This window comes from Panthera onca, chromosome E2 (genome assembly GCF_046562875.1).
Source record: "Panthera onca isolate mPanOnc1 chromosome E2, mPanOnc1 haplotype 2, whole genome shotgun sequence".
In the NCBI taxonomy this organism is placed as follows: Eukaryota; Metazoa; Chordata; class Mammalia; order Carnivora; family Felidae; genus Panthera; species Panthera onca.
In genome coordinates this window covers 28,210,980-28,230,532 of record NC_138353.1, presented here as the reverse complement: position 1 = coordinate 28,230,532, position 19,553 = coordinate 28,210,980, and the positions used below count along the sequence as shown (strand labels likewise).

Here is a 19,553-nt window from a genome sequence, read left to right as displayed (position 1 = left end):
CACAGAGCGCGACGCGGGGCTCGAACTCACGAAACCAGGAGATTGTGACCTGAGCAGAAACCAAGAGTGGGACGCTTAACGAATGAGCCACCCAGACGCCCCTATGTTTTTTTTACTCTTCTTTGAAATAGAACATGTATACAGAAAAGAGCCCAAATCACAAGGATGCAACTTCATAAACTTCACAAAGTGAACACATCTGTGACCAGTGTCAGCCAAGGACCTCCAGCTCTTTTCCAGTTCAGCCTGCAATTGCAGAAGGCATTGCTCTCCTGGAAATCGCCTCCTTGCCTCTCTTGAGGAACAATCCATTTGTTTCCAGTGTTTCGCTATTGCAAACAATGCTGCAGGGAACATCCGCTGTACTCACGTCATTTTGCACATGGGAGCTTATATCCCCAGGATACATTGCTAATAATAGCTAACATTTCTTAAACCCTTTCTGCCAGGCACTGTGTTAAATGCTTTTAATGGCTTAGCTCACTTGAGCCTTTTAACAATTAACTGAAATAGGGAGTCTCATTGTCCCCATTTTACAGAAGTGGGACCGCAGGGTCAAAGGGCAGGCACAGTTTGCATCTTGACTCACATTTTCTAGCTGCCCTCCATACGACTGTACCAATTAATTCTCCCTCCAGCGGCGCAAAGGGTCAATTTTCCTTCCACACTTGCCAGAGCTGGATACTATCAATTATTTTAATTGCCAGTCATGGCCAAACAGATAGGTGAAAAATTATAGCTCATTATAGACATTTGGTCATTTCTTTCATTTCTTTTTTTTTTTTTTTTAGCGAGACTGTTTATTTATTTTTGAGAGACAGAGAAGTGGGAGAGGGGCAGAGAGAGAGGGAGACACAGAATCCAAAGCAGGCTCCAGGCTCTGAGCTGTCAGCACAGAGCCCGATGCGGGGCTCAAACTCACAGACCATGAGATCATGACCTGAGCGGAAGTCTGACACTTAACCGATGAGCCACCCAGGTACCCCGAGGTGGTTTTTTTTCCATTCTTAAGGTGATTTTTTGTGACCTAAAAGCCTGTGGGGGTTTTGTGGAGGGTTTTTGTTTTGTTTTGTTTTGTTTTTTTTGCATTGGTATGACGTGACAATCATCAGCCATTCTCTTTATGATTTTCCATTTGTAAAGTGAGGAGGGAGGGATTAATCTGTTTTAAATGTGATCCGCTTGCCTTAGGGATTCTGGGACTCCTCATGGGCCGCTTGGGGAGGTGGCACCTGCAAAAGGGTCTCGCCCATCTCTTTCCTGGGCTCCTGGTCCCACTCAACCCAATCACTTGGATATTGGTTAAGGGTACCCGTCCTTTGACCTGCGAAGCTCATCCACTTTTGCCGACCAACCAGCGAGGCTACTCTCTCACACAGACTTGAAGATGGGAACCCCTCTCTCTCACAATCTCGGGGGCGTCTCTTAGATTTTCTCCAGCACCCCTGACCTCTGAGTTCTTATCTGACCTGGTCAGTGTGGGGTCATGTCACCATCCTGCCTGCCACGTCCTGTCTTGTAACTGCCTCAGATAGGAGCCCCAGCCGCTGCTTCCCTGGACTGTCCCTCTCTCCACCAGCATCAGCATCATTCACGCAGAGCTCTTGGTGAATATCAGCCTGGATCAGTTTGCAGGCGACCGGGGGGGGGGGGTGGGGGGTCATAGCATGGTACCACACAGGAACAACCCCGAACTAGGCATTCCTGTACTTAGAAGCCCTTCGCCTGCCATCTTCCTCCCCAGTCTGTGGTCTTCCACTGGCCCTGGTCCTCTCTCATACACTGGACACCTCTCGTTCCCCTTTGCTGGAATCTTCCCTCTAGGACTCTATCTAGAAATTTTATTTTCACTGGATTATTAGGCTACGTGTATCTGGCCCTCCTTCCACCATCTGCCTACTTATATATGTGTGGAAGTCATAGATCCCTGGTTTCCAAAGTGTGACCCCAGGGGTCCCCACGACTCTTTCAGGGGTTCCACAGGCTGAATTATTTTTGTAATAATACTGTAGTGGGTTGAATGGTGGTCCCCAAAATGATAGTTCCTAATCCCCAGAAACTGAATAGAAACTTCTTTGCAAAAAAAAAAAAAAAAAGGTCTTTGCAGATACAATTAAGGATTTTGAGTTGAGGAGATAAGCCCAGATGATCTGGGTGGGCCCTGAATCCAATGACAAATGTCATAATATAAACACAGTGCTATGAAAATGGAGGCAGAGAATGAAGTGACACAGCCACAAGCCTAGGGACATGGACAGCCACCAGAAGCCAGCAGAGGGAAGGGCCAGGTTCTCCCCTAGAGTCTCTGGGAACCGCACAGCTCTGGTAACTCCTGGACGTCAGGCTCGCGGCCTCCAGAACTGTGAGAATACATTTCTGCTGTCAGTCACCAAGGTTACAGTCATTTGTTACAGCAGCCACAGAAAACTAATACAAATCCCGCGATGGCCGGTGCTTTTCTCACTCTCGTTCTCCCAGGATTTGCACAGCGGAGTTTTCCAGGGGCTTCATGACATGGGATATTGGAACAAATTGAACGCAGAAGCCAATATGAGAACCCAGCTGTCTTCTATTAAGCCAGACATTAGGAGACCTGCAAAAACAGAAACAGTGCCACTCTTCTAACCAAATCTCTTTTGTTTTGGAAAATCGAGTTCTTTTTCATTAAAAAAAAAAAAAAAAAAAAAAAAAGTTACTTATGTTAACCTAAGGTGGAGCTTTTTAAGATTTAATACATAAATCTTTTTCAGCATTCTCAGTTTGAATTTCAAATATAGTAAATATTGATAGCTCCATGCCACAAAAAAACAAGTTCTTTGGAGTCCTCAATAAATTTAAGAGTGCAAAGCTGTCCTGAGATGAAAGCACTTGATTATGATCTTAAGTAGATCGTATCTCCCTCACTCTCTGGTCCTACCCCTGCAAAATGTGCAAAGACAGCCTGCATTTGACTGCAATGGACAGAACACCCAACTCGAAGTGACTTACACAGCAAGAAAAATGTGTCATCTCACAGGCCAATGAGTCCAAAGGGTGGGCCTTCTGGGTTTGGTCAGTTCATTGGTTCAAGTGCATCACCACTTCCAACCACCATGTTTCTGCTGGTTCTGCTCTGCCACCCTTAGAGACCTGTCACCTCATGATTACAGAATGGCTGCAGCTGCGCCAAGCATCATGCCCTCACACAGTAATAGCCAAAGCAGGAAAAAGGAGATATCCTGTTAACCTTAAAAGTAAAACTGCCAGTTATTTTACCAGTAAAAATGGGTTTATTTTTAGGGAATAAATGGGAAGACCAGAGAATTGCAATTTGGGACAAGAAAGCTATAGCAAAACCATAAACAAGTCCAGAGAACAAAGGAAAGGTACCCTCAAAGGAAAACAAAGGGGGAAGTAGGGAGGGCTATTATAAATAAGAAGTCTATGGGAGTACACTGGGAGTTCAAAGTCTAGTGGCTTTTCATTGGCTGAGTTGTGACAGCTCCCATTGGCTGGGCTGTTGTCAGGATAAGAGGAAACCTTCCTCCTGCTGCAACAGCTAAAACAGTATTGACCGGCAGGGTCCTTCTCAGGCCTGCTGCGTCTACAATTGGCCCAAGTGGAAGGGCACAAGAGCTCCCCCTACTGGCGTCCCAATTCCATTGTTTTAAGTTTATTTATTTTGAGAGACAAAGAGAGCCAGGGAGGGGCAGAGAGAGAGAGAGAGAGAGAGAGAGAATCCTAAGCAGGATGTGGGGCTTGATCTCACAAACCATGAGATCATGACCTGAGCCAAAACCAAGAGTCGGATGCTTAACCGACTGAGCCACCCAGGTGCCCCCTCCAAATTCCACTTTAAATGAGGTTTCCTTTATTCGGTTTCATAATCCTTACCTTGAGCCTCATTTTAAGCCAAGGAGGGCCCCTTCCGTGGCTTTTTCTCATGCTTCACTAGCCAGAATCGCAACACAGGCCCATCTCTGCCAGGAGAAAGGCATTATTGTGATTGGCTTAGTCTGGTCAAGACTGACCTCTTCAGAAAGATAGTCTCCCGCGAAGACTGGAGTTTTATTAACAAAGAAAGGAGAGTCAGGCTGTAGGAGATGGTCATGACACCCACCATCGTGACACAGGGATTTAGAGTCTGTGGAAAGAGGCAGCCACATTCATATCAACCTGGCCCTCCACTCATCAGGTATTTAGGCCACAGCCAGACATGAGCCCCGCTAAGGCCCTGCCCTCACTCCCATCCCCCACAGCAACACCAGCCCATGAGCCCCAGACCCACGGTACCTTAGTGCCTCTCACAGCGAGTTAGTTCTCCGTGCCCTCAGCCAGTGACCAGCCCTCCGGTCCTGCCCCCTTCCTCTGGGGACAACTATATCAGAGGCCTCATGCACCCTTCCTGGCCCCAGTCTTGCTTGGAGGCCACTCTTGTCCGTTTTGACAGGTTTTAAGAACTCTGAATGTCAGGAAGGTGGTCCTCCTCCCAGGAAACACCCAGTGTGTTTTAGAAAATTTCCCATGTTTTTCACATTAACCTTAAGCTCTGCAGTCTTTATTATTATTTTTTTTTTTAGCTCTGCAGTCTTTAAAATACTGTAAAGTTCTCCTTACCAGCCTATCACACACACAAACAGGTGCACACAGACACAGACACAAACACACACACACACACACACACACACACACACACACACACAAGGGTTAGGAATGACTCAGATTCTGGAATCTTTGTAATTTATCTGCTCGGCATCTTGGGCAGGTAACTTACCCACTCAGAGTCTATGTTTCTTTATTTCTAAAAAGAGGGTTATGATACCTATGTTTTAGGATTACTGAGGATTAAATGAGATGATGTATGTAAAGTCACTCATTGTCAAGACTCAGAAACTGTCAGTTGTCACGCTGTCATTGCAACTCAACATCTGTACAGTGTTTCTAAGCCTACAGAGTGCTCAACCCCATCTTATCATCTGAGATTCACCGCACCCTAGGAAGCCACCAGGGCAAGGGTTATGCCCTCATGTTACAGGTGGGGCCGTTGAGGGCCGGAGGGGCCAAGTGATTCCGCCAAGGTCACACAGGCAACTCAAAACCAGTTCTAGTAGCCAGGCTCTCAGATTCCAAGCCCAGGGCCCCTCCCTGACCTCCAGCTGTGTGACCCGGATTGCTCAGCTCCCAAATGCCTGAAAAGTTGTGCAGGAATCAAGTCTGGGCCTTGGTGCCCACGTGGCCAGGAGTAGCAAGGGTGGCTGCAAATACCCGGGAGAGGGGAAGAGGGAAGTCGCTTCCAGTTCACAGCCCATGACCGGAGAGCAGTTTCTTAAAGGAACCAAGTAAGGAGAGACCTTCCAAGAATGCAAACCCAGAATATAGAAATTAAAAAGACGGGCACATTTGACAACATAAAAATATTGATCTCTTGTGAGGCAAAAGATACTATAAGCCAAGTTAATAGACAAACAATAAATTCAGAAAAATATTCGTGATGCAGAGGACAAAGGGTTACCAGCTATAATATACAAAGAGCTCTTACAAATTGAAGAGAAAAGGGCAAACAACCCAAAAGAAATTATGGCAAAGGACATGAATAGGCAATTCACAAAAGAATGAAGCCAACTGGCCACAAACAAATGAAAAGATGCTCACACTCATTAGTGGTCAGGGAAATGCAAATTAAGCTGACAATGAGATATCACACAGGCAAATTTAAAAGAACAGTAACCAGTAATGCAATTGCTGGCAGGGATTTGGAGAAAGCTACATTCATATGTTGTTACTGAACAGGCAAATTATTGTAATCTTTTTAAGAAGAAAGCTGGCTACAGGAATTAAAACTTCAGGAGTTGTATTAAAATTTTGCATTAAAAAATATATATATATCTAGGGGCGCCTGGGTGGCTCAGTCAGTTGAGCTTCTCTTTTTTTTTTTTTTAATGTTTACTTATTTTTGAGAGAGAGAGACACACAGAATGCAACCAGGGAGGGGCTGAGAGAGAGGGAGACACAGACGCTGAAGTGGGCTCCAGGTTCTGAGCTGTCAGCACAGAGCTGGACGCAGGACTCGAACATGAACCATGAGATCATGACCTTAGCTGAAGTCGGACGCTTAACCGACTGAGCCACCCAGGCACCTGGAGTGTCTGACTCTTGATTTCAGCTCAGGTCATGATCCCAGGGTCATGAGGTCGAGCCCCACATTGAGCCCTGCACTGAGCATGGAGCCTACTTAAGATTCTCGTATTCTCTCTCTCTCTCTCTCTCTCTCTCTCTCTCTCAGTGTGCCTGGGTGGCTCAGTCAGTTAAGGTCCAACTTCTGCTCAGGTCGTGATCTCCTGGTTTGTAAGTTCAAGCCCTGCATGGGGCTCTGTGCTGACAGCTCAGAGCCTGGAGCCTGCTTCAGATTCCATGTCTCCCTCTCTCTCTGTCCTACCCCCCCGCCCCCCCCGCTCACTCTCTCTCTCTCTCTCAAAAATAAATAAACATTAAAAATATTTTTTTAATTCTCTCTCTTTTCCCCCCTGCCCCTCTCCCCCACTTGTGCTCTCTCTTAAGTATACGTGTGTGTATTTGACCCAGCAATCCATATCCTAGAAATCTATCTGATAGAAATGAAACTACCATATTCTAAGGACACATGACACATTATTATTCATAATAGCAAAAAAAAAAAAAACCCACCTCAAAACAAAGCATGGCAGAGACTGGCACACAAGGAAGACCTTGTTTTCCAGCCTCCCTGGCATTTTGGTTGGGACCACGTGACTGAGTCTTGGCTAACGGATTGAGGGGGAAAGAGATCTCCTCTGCCTCCCTGCTCCTGCAGTTAACTGAGGAGACCCCATGATTGGCCATGGAAGGAGCAGGAGCCCCGAGTCCCTGTCTGGAGGACACCGCCCCAGGGCTGCCCGACCACGCTGCCCTGGGACAGAACAAGAAATAAACTCTGGTGGTGATAAGGCGCTGCAGTTTCTGGACGTCCACGTGGCAAAGCCTGGCACGCTTCCATGCGCAGGCTGGGTGTCCGTCAGTAGGAAGTGACGGACCAAATGACGGCATAGGACACCCTAGACTCAGCCTGCACGAAGAATACATTTGAGCTTGACCCAGGGAAGGCCACAGCAGAGGAGGAGAAAAGCGACCTGCAGGGAAGCGTCTGCAGTGCCTCCTTTTGGCAATCTACACAACAATCGAGGAAACCCTCTAACCGTGCATGCGTCCCGTGCACCTGCACGCGTGTGTTCTGTGTACGTGTGGCCCCTGAAAATCGACAGAAACACGGAAGGATCCTTCCGGCTTGCAAGCATGAGTTGGAAGGGAGAGGGAGAAAAGAAGGCGGGGGGGGGGGGTCAGACAATAAAATGGAAAAAGCGCATTACCAGTTTGCACGACTACATTTTTGCATTTATGAATGGCAGATGTAAACAACAACAACAATGTTTCTGTATTAGAGAACAAAACCAATCTTCTCTAGTTCAAGGGGAAAAAAGGTGCTCAGGTAGCTGGTGCATGTAGAAGAGAAAGGGCTATATAAGCACCAGGAGCGGGATTCAGGAAATCTAATCCCGGCCTCAAATCCAATCACGCCTCTCTGTCTGAAGGAGTCTGGTCCGGACATCTTCCGGTTTGAGAGGTGGCTAAAAACAAGGAGAGAGGAAGGTAGCCAAACTCTAGGAACCATGCTGGTGTGGGAGCTGGAGCCAGAGGGTGGGGTCTGCCTCCCAGTCTTCTGAGAAAATAGGGAGCCTTCAAGTCAGCAGCACAAGAGTTTAGCCAGCATGTTGGGGAGAATCTTCTGGGACACAAAAGACCTTAGAAGTTACTAGGGTCCAAAGTCACAAACCAGGAGCCCAGAAGCCAAATCCAACCCATGGTCAGATTTTATTTGATTTGCACAGTGATGTCCAAAGAATGCAAATTGATTGCCAATACATTTGAATTGGCAGATTTCTCTCTCTCTCTCTCTCTCTCTCTCTCTCTCACGCACACACACACTCCAAATTTAGTATCTCCAGCTTATAGTGAAAAAAGTCAGATTGTCTGGCCACGTTCCTAAATGGCAGCACTGGGCCAGGATCTGGGGAGTGGCTCCCCACTGTAGACAGAGTGTGAGCTCTTCGGTTTGCTACAGTCCTCACGGTGCCCTGCTGCTGCACCCACTTATATATTAACCAGCCAGCCCCGAAGTCACATTTGTGGGTGTGACTCCATACCTCCATCAGGTGTGACCCCTCCTACCCACCCGCTCTGGCTAAACAAAGTGAAACTCACATTCTGTGGGCTTCGGCACAAGACAGACGGGTCCAGACTCTGGCTCTGATGCCCCTTAGTATCTGCAATGCCTGGGCACCCTGTTGGCTTGGCTAAGCTGGAACCACATCGCCCCCGAATTTCCAAATGGCTCTGAGTTAGCGTTGGCCGAAACAGACCTGTGGGTGAGCTGCAGAATGTAGAAGTCTAGCACAGCCACGTTCTTCCTGCTCCCGAGGCCAGTGTAGGGCTCCGGGCCCCATGGCCACTTAGCCGTGCTACCCCTGAGCCACTGCCCCACCCTGGCTTCTCCAGCAACTTCCAGACCTCCTCCAGCCTCTCCCAGGGCTGGCCGGGCTGTGGGGCAATTTTCTGGTGAAGGGCACCAGCTTCTCCTGTGGGTCATCCACGGCACCCAGGTTGGAGAGGATGAGAGACAGACCCTGCATCCAGTCTGTTCTTGCAGCCATCCACACCCAGCTTTCCTTCCCGGGAGGCTCGTGGAGAGGGACTCTGGGCTCAGCCCCAGATGCAGATGCAGATGCCTGCGTGATGCTTATGGTCCATCGCCCATAATAAATCCATTTTCTGTATCGCTCGTAGAGGTTCTGCTTCCCTGATCCAACCCTGACATATCTGGGTGATCTTAGACAAGTTACTTAACCTCTCTGAGCCTCACTGCCCTTGTGCTGAAATGCCAATGATAACACTACACCTTCATATGATTATAGCGAGGACGAGACGGGCAAATGTATGCAAAGTGCTTTGCTGGCAGGTAGCAAGTGCTCAATAAATGCATGTACTTTAAAACGACAGTGTGTGTGTGTGTATGTATGTATGTACTTTATTGTTTTTTAAAGTAGGCTCCAGGCCCAGTGCAGAGCCCAACCCAGGGCTTGAACTCAACAACTCTGAGGTCAAGACCAGAGCCAAGATCAAGAGTCAGACATTTAACTGATAGGTATCCCCCACCTGAGTGTTTTTAAATGGAAGCTGTGCATTTACCTGTATGACCTTGAGAAAGAAAGAAACTGAAGACACCTAGTCTGGTCTCTCATCATCTAAAGTAACAATACCTCTGGGGCACCTGGATGGCTCAGTCGGATAAGCAACTGACTTCGGCTCAGGTCATGATCTCACAGTTCATGGGTTTGAGCCCCGCCTCGGGCTCTGGGCTGACAGCTCAGCGCCTGGAGCCTGCTTCAGATTCTGTGTCTCCCTCTCTCCCTGCCCCTCCCCCACTCATGCACGGGCGTGCACGTTCTCTCTCTCTCTCTTTCAAAAAGAAATAAACATTTTAAAAAATTACAAAATAGTTCTTTCATTTACATTTAGTACAGTCTCTCTTAGATAGGGTCCCCAGGGACCAGACAATGAAATGGAGATCTGTACAGGGGTCAGGTATCATCCCAGAACCCCCATCCTGAGGCTAGTGAGGTCAGGGTTGGGCAGAGGGAAGGCCGGGCTGCCGTGCCTGGAACAGAGGCTTCGGCCGACCCCCAAGGGAGCTTTGGAGTCCCAAAGGCCTTCAGAGCTGTCACAGACATAGGCAGGCCCTGGAGGCCTCATGGTACACTTGGACCACCCCCAGAGAGTGGGCAAAAGCAGGGGCAAGGGTGCTCCCCACGGTCAAGGGGAGGGACTCACCGGAGCCGGCGGCACCAGCGCTCTGAAGCCGAGGGCGTGAACCGCCATCCTGCAGGTGCTCTGGGCAGCACATCACAGCATCTTACTAGACCCGATGTCTTTTAATCTACTGACCATCAAGCAAGATTAAGGGATGGCTGTTTATAAAGTCAGACTCACTGTCTTGCTTACTCTGCATCTCACTGCCTGGCAAGGAGACACCTTGAAAACTTTGTGCCCTGACTGGGAGATTCTGGAGAACGGCTGAGAGGCAGATCCTCTTTGCAACAAGAATGTGGCACTGATCGCTGGGGTCCAGAGTCACCCAGCTGAGGGTAATAAATAATCAGCATGGGAGACAGACATGGCCTGACCATCTGAGCCGGCCAGACTGTGATACGTGCCACAGCAGAAGGTCGAGCCCGTGATCTTTTCCTCTCACTAGCGTGTCACGAGGGCACGGGCTTTGCTTTCCTTGTTGCTGGGTGACCTGTACACGGCACAAGACCGGCATAGAGTAGGTCCTCAAAATGCACCTGTGGAATTAATGAAAGAATCAATGGATTCAGTCTTGAGCTGCATTTAAAAGCCCGTTCCTCGGGGGCCTGGGGGGCTCAGTCAGAGAAGCGACTGACTCTTGATTTTGGCTCAGGTCATGAGGTCACAGTTCGCAAGGACGAGCCCTACGTCAGGCTCTGTGCTGACAGCATGAGCCCGCTTGGGATTCTCTCTTTCCCTCTCTCTCTCTCTGTCCCTCTCCCGCTCGCATGCACTCTTAATCTCTCTCAAAGTAAATAAACATTTTTCAAAAATTAAAAAAAAATAATAAATAGAAAATAAAATAAAAGCCCATTCCTCTTTTCCTCCTTATCTTTGTATCCTTGCACAGATAAAAGACACAACAGGTGCAACCAGCATTTTCTCTGCAGGATGTGAAAATGCCTCTGCTCATTCTGATCGCACCCTTTGCCCACATTTCCCCCAAGTCCCGAAATGTGCTGCTTCTCTTCCTCCTGTAATGCTGAGTTCCCCTTCCTACAGGAAGTTTTCCACCACTACGTGACCCGCCCCCCAACACACACGTGCGCGCGCGCACACACACACACACACACACACACACACACACACACACCTCCCTGAAGAGCAACTGTGGTTTCTGAAGGTCAGGACAGAACAACCAGAAGGAAAGGCTCAGAGTCTCAGCTCCTCTCTTCCCACCTCTGTCTCCACAGGTGTCTGCCCCCCGCCCCTGCCCCGTGTCGCCACAAACACACATAAGGTGTTCTCCTCAGATCTGTTAGAGTCGTCCAACCAGCCGTAGTGACTGATTTCAGGATCTGCATGTGATACGATTCTGGCCAACGAGGCCTGAGGAAAGGAGGCTGGGGCTTTTGTGAAAAGTTTCCTCACTGATGAAATGAGATGTACAGGAAGAGACAGCCCCTTTCAGGGGCCAGATATTGTTACATTTGGAAGGGACCCAGGACCCGTGGCTGCCATCTTGTGCAGATGAGAGCAGCCAGCCTGAGCAAGCAGATACAGAAGAGGATTCTGAGTAACTCGACCCGACTGTAGGGACAGTGTGGCTACCCTCCTAGACCCCCTGGGTGCCTTCTGCCTTCCCGTGCAGCTGTGCCCCACTCCCGGCTTCTCTGCTTTGCTCCTAATGGTTTGCACCTGCAACTTCCTTCGGAGGCCTGCCTTTGCGCCACTGGAATCACTTGCTTGCAAAGGAAGGGAGCCATAGTCCGTGCCTGGGGTGGGGGGGGCTTTGCTCTGTCCTGCTGGACATGGGCAAAGAAGCCCGTGGTCCCCCGGTCACCGGCAGTCTTCTTACAGTCATCTGGCTTTGTAGGTAGGAGGCAGCAGTAGAGAGACAGAAAGAATGATATTGTTGAGCTGCTGATTATCATGGGCACAGCCCACCCTATTTCTAGACTTCTGGGTGGGTGAAAGAATAAAACTCCTGGCTCTTGAAGCCAGCTTGCGGGGGGGGGGGGGGGGGGGGAGGGCAGGGGGTTCTGGGGAATGCAGCCAGAGAATTCTAAGTTACTAAAAGTCATACTCTTGTTAGTGTGACTGCTACACACACACACACACACACACACACACACACACAATGCATGCACATACTCAACGATATGCACAAAACTGCAAGATCAATTTTCAAAAATCCAACCACTTGCCTGCACACCAACCAAACCGATTTGAAGTAGAATAGCACAACCGCTGTGGAAACCAGTAGGTTCAAAAAATTAAACATGAGAATTATCATTTGATCCAGTAATTCCACTTCTGGGTATATACCCAAAAGAATTGAGAGCGGGGACTCAAATGCCGATTTGTCCACCAATGTTTACAGCAACATGACTCACAACAGCCAAAAGGTGAAAATAACCCAAATGCCCAACAACGGATGGATAAACAAAATGTGGTACATCCATACAGTAAAATTATTCAGCCTTAAAAAGGAATGAGATTCTCACACACCTGTTACAACATGAATCGATCTTGAAGACATCATGCTAATTGAAATAAGTCCGTCACAAAAGAACCAATATTGTCTGACTTCATTTATATGAGATACATATAATAGGCAAACTTATAGACATAGAAAAGAGAGTAGTGGTTTCCAGGGACTGGGGGGAGAGGGGAACGGCGATCATGTTTAAGAGGGCCAATTTGGGAAGAGGTAAACATCCTGGACATGAATGTGGTGATGTGGCAATGTGAATGCACTTAATGCCACTGAGCTGTATACTTCAAAATGATTACAATGGTAAATATTTATGTATTTTACCCCAATTTTTTCTAAAGATTTGAAAACATATGAGAGAAAAAACATTCTCTTCACAATAACAACAACACACAAGCCACCTTGGAATAAACCCAAAGCAGAAATTCACAGGACTCTGGAGAAAGCCATAAAACTTCACTGAGGAGATGTAACAATTGATCTGAATAAGTGGGGATATACCATGTTCATGGAGGAAAAGACCCAATGTCATAAAGAGGACAAATCTTCCCAAATTAACCTATGATATGATGCAATTCCAACCCAACAGTATTTTTCATTGAACTCACTAAGCTGTTCTAAAAATTCCTATGGAGGACCATAACCCAAGAACAGCATACACCCAAACAAGTACACAAATTAGAAGTGAACAACTCAATGAAGTTTTACAAAGTGAACACACCCAGGTCACCCAGACCCAGATCACAAAACAGAATACTGCCCCAGAAACTGCCCTTTTGCCTCCCTGCAGTCACTACCATCTTTTTTTATTTACTCATTTTTAAGAGAGCGGGGAGGGGCAGAGAGAGAGCGAGCGACAGAGGATCCAAAGTGGGCTCCGTGCTGACAGCAGGGCTCGAACTCACAAACCGCGAGATCATGACCTGAGCCGAAGTTGGATGTTTAACCAAGTGAGCTGCCCAGGCGCCCCAGTACCAACTTTAAGGGTACTCCACTCTCCTGGCCTCTATCCTAATCAACAAGCTTTGCCTGGTTTTCAACTTTCTATACCTAGAACCACACCACATGTACTTTTTGTATCTGGTTTCCTTCACTCAACATATGATTGTGCAATTCATCCATATTGTTGCCTGAGTTGTTGATCATTTATTCTCACTTCTGTGTAATATCCCAATATACGACTATCTCACTACATATTTATCCATTCTACTCTTCACAGGCATTTGGGGAGTTTCCAGCTTGGAGATTTCACAAAAAGCATTCTGATACTTGTCTTTTGATCCACATTTATGCACAAATTTGGTGAGCATATTCCTGAGATTGGAACTACTGGGTTAAAATTTTTTTTAATGTTTGTTTATTTTTGAGAGAGAGGCAGAAAGGCAGAGTGCAAGTCGGGGAGGGGCAGAGAGAGAGGGAGACAGAATCCAAGGCAGGCTCCAGGCTCTGAGCTGTCAGCTCAGAGCCCGATGCGGGGCTCAAACCCACAAACCGCAAGATCATGACTTGAGCCGGAGCCGGAGGCTTAACCGATTGAGCCACCCAGGCACCCCAAGAATAATTTTTAAAAGAGCAGAGGATGTTTGTGGTGGCCGGGGTGGGGGGGGGGGTAGTAGGAATGGGGTGGTCTTGCCCTACTGGAGATCAAAGTAAATTATAAAGCTATAGTAATTAAAAGGCACACATACTAGCACATGCTCAGATCTACACACACACACACACACACACACACACACACGAGCACACGCAGGCATGCCTGAGGTACTCATGTACAGGCATACATCCATACACAGGCATGCACTCCCACCCCACATACTCCACGAGTCAGCAAAGACAACTCACGGCCGGACTTCCCAGACCAGATAACTGACTGTTGCGGTCCCTTTCAAGTGGTATCAGAGCACAGGCCTGCAAGTATCCAGGAGACGGCTGATGGAGAAGGGGAAGAAGAGAGAGCGCCCCCCCCAACCCGCCCACCGGCTTTAAAGGGAGAACAAAGTGAGCGGGATCAGAGGGTGCAAGGTGATGGCAGCGATGCTGAAGCCATTTATCACTGCCAGATGTGTGAAGGGTCAGGCTGTGGGGCCCACTGGGAGTGCCAGCGGGGGTGCACGGACCCCAGACACAGCGAGAAATAACCTGTCCAGTTGGCGAGGGACCATAGAAGGGCTGCCAGGACTCTCTTCGTAACAAAATGACAATGTGCTTTCTTTTTCATCCAGGCCAAAAGGGGCCGGGGGCCAGGGCAGAGGCAACGACAGCTTAATAAAGGGCCGTCAGTCAAAACTCTAAAAATACCCTCCCGCTGCCAGCAGGCTTACTCCTGCACCCGCCTGCGGGCTTCCTGCCGCCTGAGTGGTCCTTTGGTGACACATAAGGACAAATGTTTGCCCAGAGAGACCTGGTGTCCAGCAGCACACATGGTCCCACTGTGGCATCTGCCCTCTCCCCTGCCCCCACCCCTCCAGAACCCTCTAGCAGGCACACCCCTGGCCAGAAAGGGGCTCACGAGGGTCCCGGAGAGAAGGCACACCTCCGCTCTGGCTTCTCCATCCTCTTGGAAAACGCGAACAGATACCTCTCCTTGCAGGTGGCTCTCGACCCCAAAGCCAGCCAAGTTTCACAGGGGATCCTGGGGACTGCCAGTCAGATGGGGGTGGCACCACAAGCTTCAGGCGAGCTTCCGGCCTGCGACCAAGAACCACCTCTGTTTCTGCCAGATTCCCAGTTTGATTGGGGAGGATCAATCCCTGTCCTCGGGAAGATCCCAGAAGCACAGCCTCTGCTCTGGAAGCATAGCTGGTCTGATGGAGAAGGCTCAACTCTTGCCAATCCGATGAAGGAGGTGCAGCTTCCCAAAGATAGGTTCCCACACAGTGGCAATAGCAGACTTTTAACCAGATGTTAGCGTCCTCAAACTTTATTGCTTGTCCAATTCACCAGGGATCTTTTAAAATACAGATTTCACTCTGCAGGTCTGGGGAGGGGCCTGAGATTCTACATTTCTAATAAGATTCTGATGATGCCAGGGCTCCTGGTGGTACCTGAGTAACGAGATAAGAGATGAGATGTACCCAGGGTGTAGACAGCTAACTTCTATCGGCTATTCTGCTGACAGAAAGAGCCCTGACCTGGGGCTACTGGGGAGGGCTCCTTGGAGGGAGTAGGGTAGAATCTGATGGATAGAGGGAGAACTCTGGAGCCAACTGGCCTTAGGTTCAAATCTTGCTTCTGGCATTTATTAGCTGTGTGGCTCTGGGCAAATTTCTTGACCTCTCTGAAGTGAGGGAAACGGCCACGCCCACCTCACAGAGTGGTGTGGGCAGACGAAGCACTAGCACACGCCTGGCACACGCCTGGCACATGGGAGGGGCTCGAGACACGCCAGCCACTGCTTCTATAATAAACTATAACCATTGTGCCCACAACGGGGAGGGCTGAGCTTCAGAAAGAGCTGGAAGAAGGCTGCTCCTAAAGGCAGGGATGCAGAGAGGCCCTGGGAGTCAGATGGCCATAGACGTGCCGGACCAGCCCTTGATCTCTGTGAGCCTCAGTGTCCTCCCCCTGTAAAATGGGGATCCTAGCATCGCCCGTCTCTAGACGCAACGAGAGGTCAGGAAATCACACACTGACAGCAGAGCACACAGTAGGCGCTCCATAAAGCGCTCTCCGGGGTGGGGGCGGGGGTGGGGGACGGCGGTGCGAGGGGCCGCCCGCCCCGGGCCTGGGGCCGGCGGAGCGCAGGAAGCCCGCGCGCCCGCCCCGCCCCCACCCCCACCCCCACCCCCACCCCCACCCCGAGGCCGCCTTTGAGCCCGGCGCCGCGCTTTGAAGTCCCAGATGGGCCGGGAGGAAAGAGGATCCCCACGCCCATCCCCCAGCCCGCACCTGGATAAACACGCGCCGCCGGCCCCGCCGCCAGCCCCGGACCGACGGCCTGGCGGCAGGGACGGCCAGGCGGCCGGAGCGGCCCGGCAGCGGCTCACTTCAAAGCGCCCGCGGCCGCCAGCGGGAGGGGTCCTAATCAGGCCCGGCTGCCGCCGCGCGGGCGCTCCGCCCCGCCCACCCCGCCCCGCCCGCGCGGCCCGCGCCGCCCGCCATCTGCTCCGCGTTAGCGCGCACGCCGGTGGGGGCGGGGACGCCGCGGCGCGGTCGCGGGCCGGCGGACCCGCGAGGCTGAGGCAGTCGGCGTCCCCTGCGAGTTCCTGACATCGCCACTGCATTCGTTCCGTCGCGCATTCAGCAAGTACTCAGGGCGTGCCCGGTGCGGGTGGGGGGCAAAAGAAATACAGTTCGTTCATTCGTTCATTCATTCATTCAACGAATATTTATTGAACTCCTACTTCCAACAGAGCCTAGGGATACAATGCATTCATGCATGCACATGCATTCATTCATCCGATAAACAATTTTTGAGTGTCTACTATGTGCTGAATGCTGGCCTCAGGTTCATGTCCCTCCAGCCCCGCTCCCTGGCGGCACCGAGCTCTCTCTCACCTTCATGTGCTAGCACTTGTTTTCTTTGCCTCGAATGCCCTCCTCTGACCTGAACAAACTCCTACTCATCCTGCAAGAGCCCAATTTTTAAAAGTTTCCTCCCCATCTCTCCCAGTCCCCATCCTACACCCACAGCATGCCTCCCTCCTACTAGAGAACATATAGCCTTGACTGACAGCGATTTATTCCTTTGCAGGATCTGTGTGCCTTCCAGACTGACAGCTCCAACCTGGGCCCCACCAGTCACCAACTGTGTGGCTCTGTAACCTCTCTTTGCCTCAGTTTTCTCATCTAGAATCAAGAAAGGACAAGATCCCCTTCGCAGGGTTATGGGAAATAAGACAGGTCAAACACAAGGCCAGGCCTGGGCAACAGCCTGGGAAAAGGCAGGAATGGTGATCTGATTCTCTCTACAGTCCTGTGGCTCCAGGAATCAAAGCTCAGTTCATGCTCCCTCCTCCAGGAAGCCCTCCTGACCTCCTGAGAACAGGTTTCCTTCTGCTGAGATCCCTGCCAGTCTGACTCAGCCTGCTGGCTACTGGTATCCAGGCTCTTCTGGCTGCTTGGGACCTGCCAGGCAGTAGGCTGAGCTCCATGCTCCAGAGAGCAGGGAGCTCGCATTGTGCATCTTTTCTCCCCCTTCAGTGCCTGACACATTACGTAGCATGTTGCACACACTAGATCCAGTAAATCAGGGTCCCTCTCAGGCTCCTGCTCTGCCCGGTAGGGAGCTCAGTCTAGTGGATAGGCCACTCAGGTACTGGGTTATAGCCCCTAGGAGTGCAAGGAGGTGCCTGAAGCAGGAGCTTCACCCACCACAAGCAGGAGGTGGGGAGTCACAGGCTGCCTGCCCGTGCCAATCTGTGGGCTGCTAAGTGCCCAGGAGCTGAGAGTAACCAGACCTTTGGCCGTGAGAGCCACTGAGGACTTCTTGGAACCCTGGGGAATTCTAAAGAGGCAGCCTCAGAGACTGAGGGCGGGACGCCTGTCCAAGAGGCCAGCAAGCCAGAGCCACCAGAGTTCCCAAGGAGTCTGAATGAAAGGGACTGGTTACCCAGAGACACTGGCAGGCATACAGACAGTCAGGAAAAGCACGGACAGCCTTGGGTCATGACCCATCTTGGACTCTCAGGCCCTCTGCTTCCTGCCAGCTCACAGTCTCTGTCCCTGATGTGGCCTCTGTGTCTCTCTCGGCCTATTGCTCACCTGTAGGGCAGTGGGAAGGAAGTTGGTAGATGAGGTACTGGGAAAAGTCCCAGCACAGGGCCTGCAGGCCATGAATGTGCTGTGGGTGTTTGCGGGGGAAGGGGTGGTATTTGTTTTTAAGTCCTAGACTTATGGTGAAACGCCTGGGTTCAAGTCCTGACTCAGCCACTCTCTAGCTGGAGGCGAAGTGGGGCTTCCCTGAGAGCATCAGAGAAGACAGGACGGCGAGTCCTCCGGAGGCCCCAGAAGCAGAGTGCACGGCCTTGGGCCACTTGCCCAGGCGCCCCAGATTGTCCTGTTGGATTCTGTCAGGGGAACGCCTCACTTTGGTAAGCTGGTTCCCATGCAAGATGGAGCAAAGCTGCGTATTCTGGACTTTCTGTGGGTACAGGCTTCTTAAAGGGGTCAGCACCTTGGGGAGCAGATCCCAAGGTGAGCATTCTAGCCCATGCAATGCATTCAGGAAGTGAATCAGGGAAGCAGGGTGGGGGAGGGCAGGACCAAGCAAGGTAATTTTTCAGGCCAGCCCCACAGAGGGCAGCTTCTACCTGATCCCACAGGGAACTCTGAAGGGCCCAGGCGAGGCGAGTGAGCTTTCACACACCTGCTCTAGCGGAGGACAAGCTCCCAGGCACTTCAGACTCTCCACGGTGTAGACAGAGAGCTGCCGCCCCTAGGAGTCCTCCAAAGGAGAGCCAGCACAGAAATGGGGCTCGGTGCCCAAAAATGATAAAAGGGACCCAGATGACTGTCCACTAACCCAAGATCTTCTTCGATTCTGCCCCCTTTGAATACTGTCTGGAAAAAAAAAAAGCCTCTGGGGGCAAACCCAGGGCATGGCAAGCATGAAGAGTTCTCCGGATGTTCAGGGCAGGTCCAAAAGGTCTGATGGACCTGGGGCTCGAGGTCAGGGCACCTGATACTGTTGAGCAGGGGGCCTTGGCACATATGGCCTGAGGCGATGATTCACAGAGCCATGATTTGACCCCGTTACTGCCCACTTGAAAGAGGCATCCTCTCAAAGTCAGGAGAGGCCAGGGCTGGAGGACCCAAGAGTGCCACATCTAGCACTGCCATCTGCCAGCTGTGTGTGCTTGGGCAAGTTAATTCCCCTCTCTGAGCCTCCGCTTCCTCAGCAGGGAATGGGGATAATTATAACAATTACTGAGCACTCACGATGAGCTAGACACTGTGCCGAGCTAGTGTTAGACTCCTGGGCTTCCCAGGACTTACATCCCATTTTTCACAGGGAGGGGGGCCTATCCAACCTTACCAACCAACCAGCTATTTCAAATTCCATTCTCATCACCAATGAAAAAACTGCTTCTAACAGTCCTCACGCTAATACACAAATTCTTGATGTTGATTTTGATAACGATACTGGAAGTGTGGATTCCTGATGAGGACCCTTCATATATCACTTAACCATCCCTGGCAGGGGCACCATGTGCAGATGTACAAGTTGTACACTGTACAACTCCAGCAGGTACCGTGACAAAACCATAGGATGAATGGC

General features: G+C 50.4%; 1 long non-coding RNA gene across 2 annotated transcripts; it reads right to left on the bottom strand.

Moving 5' to 3' along the window:
• Window positions 1-816: 816 nt before the first annotated feature.
• Window positions 817-16,346, bottom strand: LOC132690402 (uncharacterized). 2 transcript variants are annotated; one of them, XR_009615388.3, is made up of 4 exons: window positions 16,223-16,346; window positions 14,868-15,378; window positions 3,874-3,959; window positions 817-2,593 (listed from the first exon to the last, which is right to left on the bottom strand). It is a non-coding gene; the product is annotated as an uncharacterized LOC132690402 (long non-coding RNA). The 2 variants fall into 2 exon arrangements; XR_013552432.2 differs by lacking the exon at window positions 3,874-3,959.
• Between the last annotated feature and the right edge of the window lie 3,207 nt (window positions 16,347-19,553).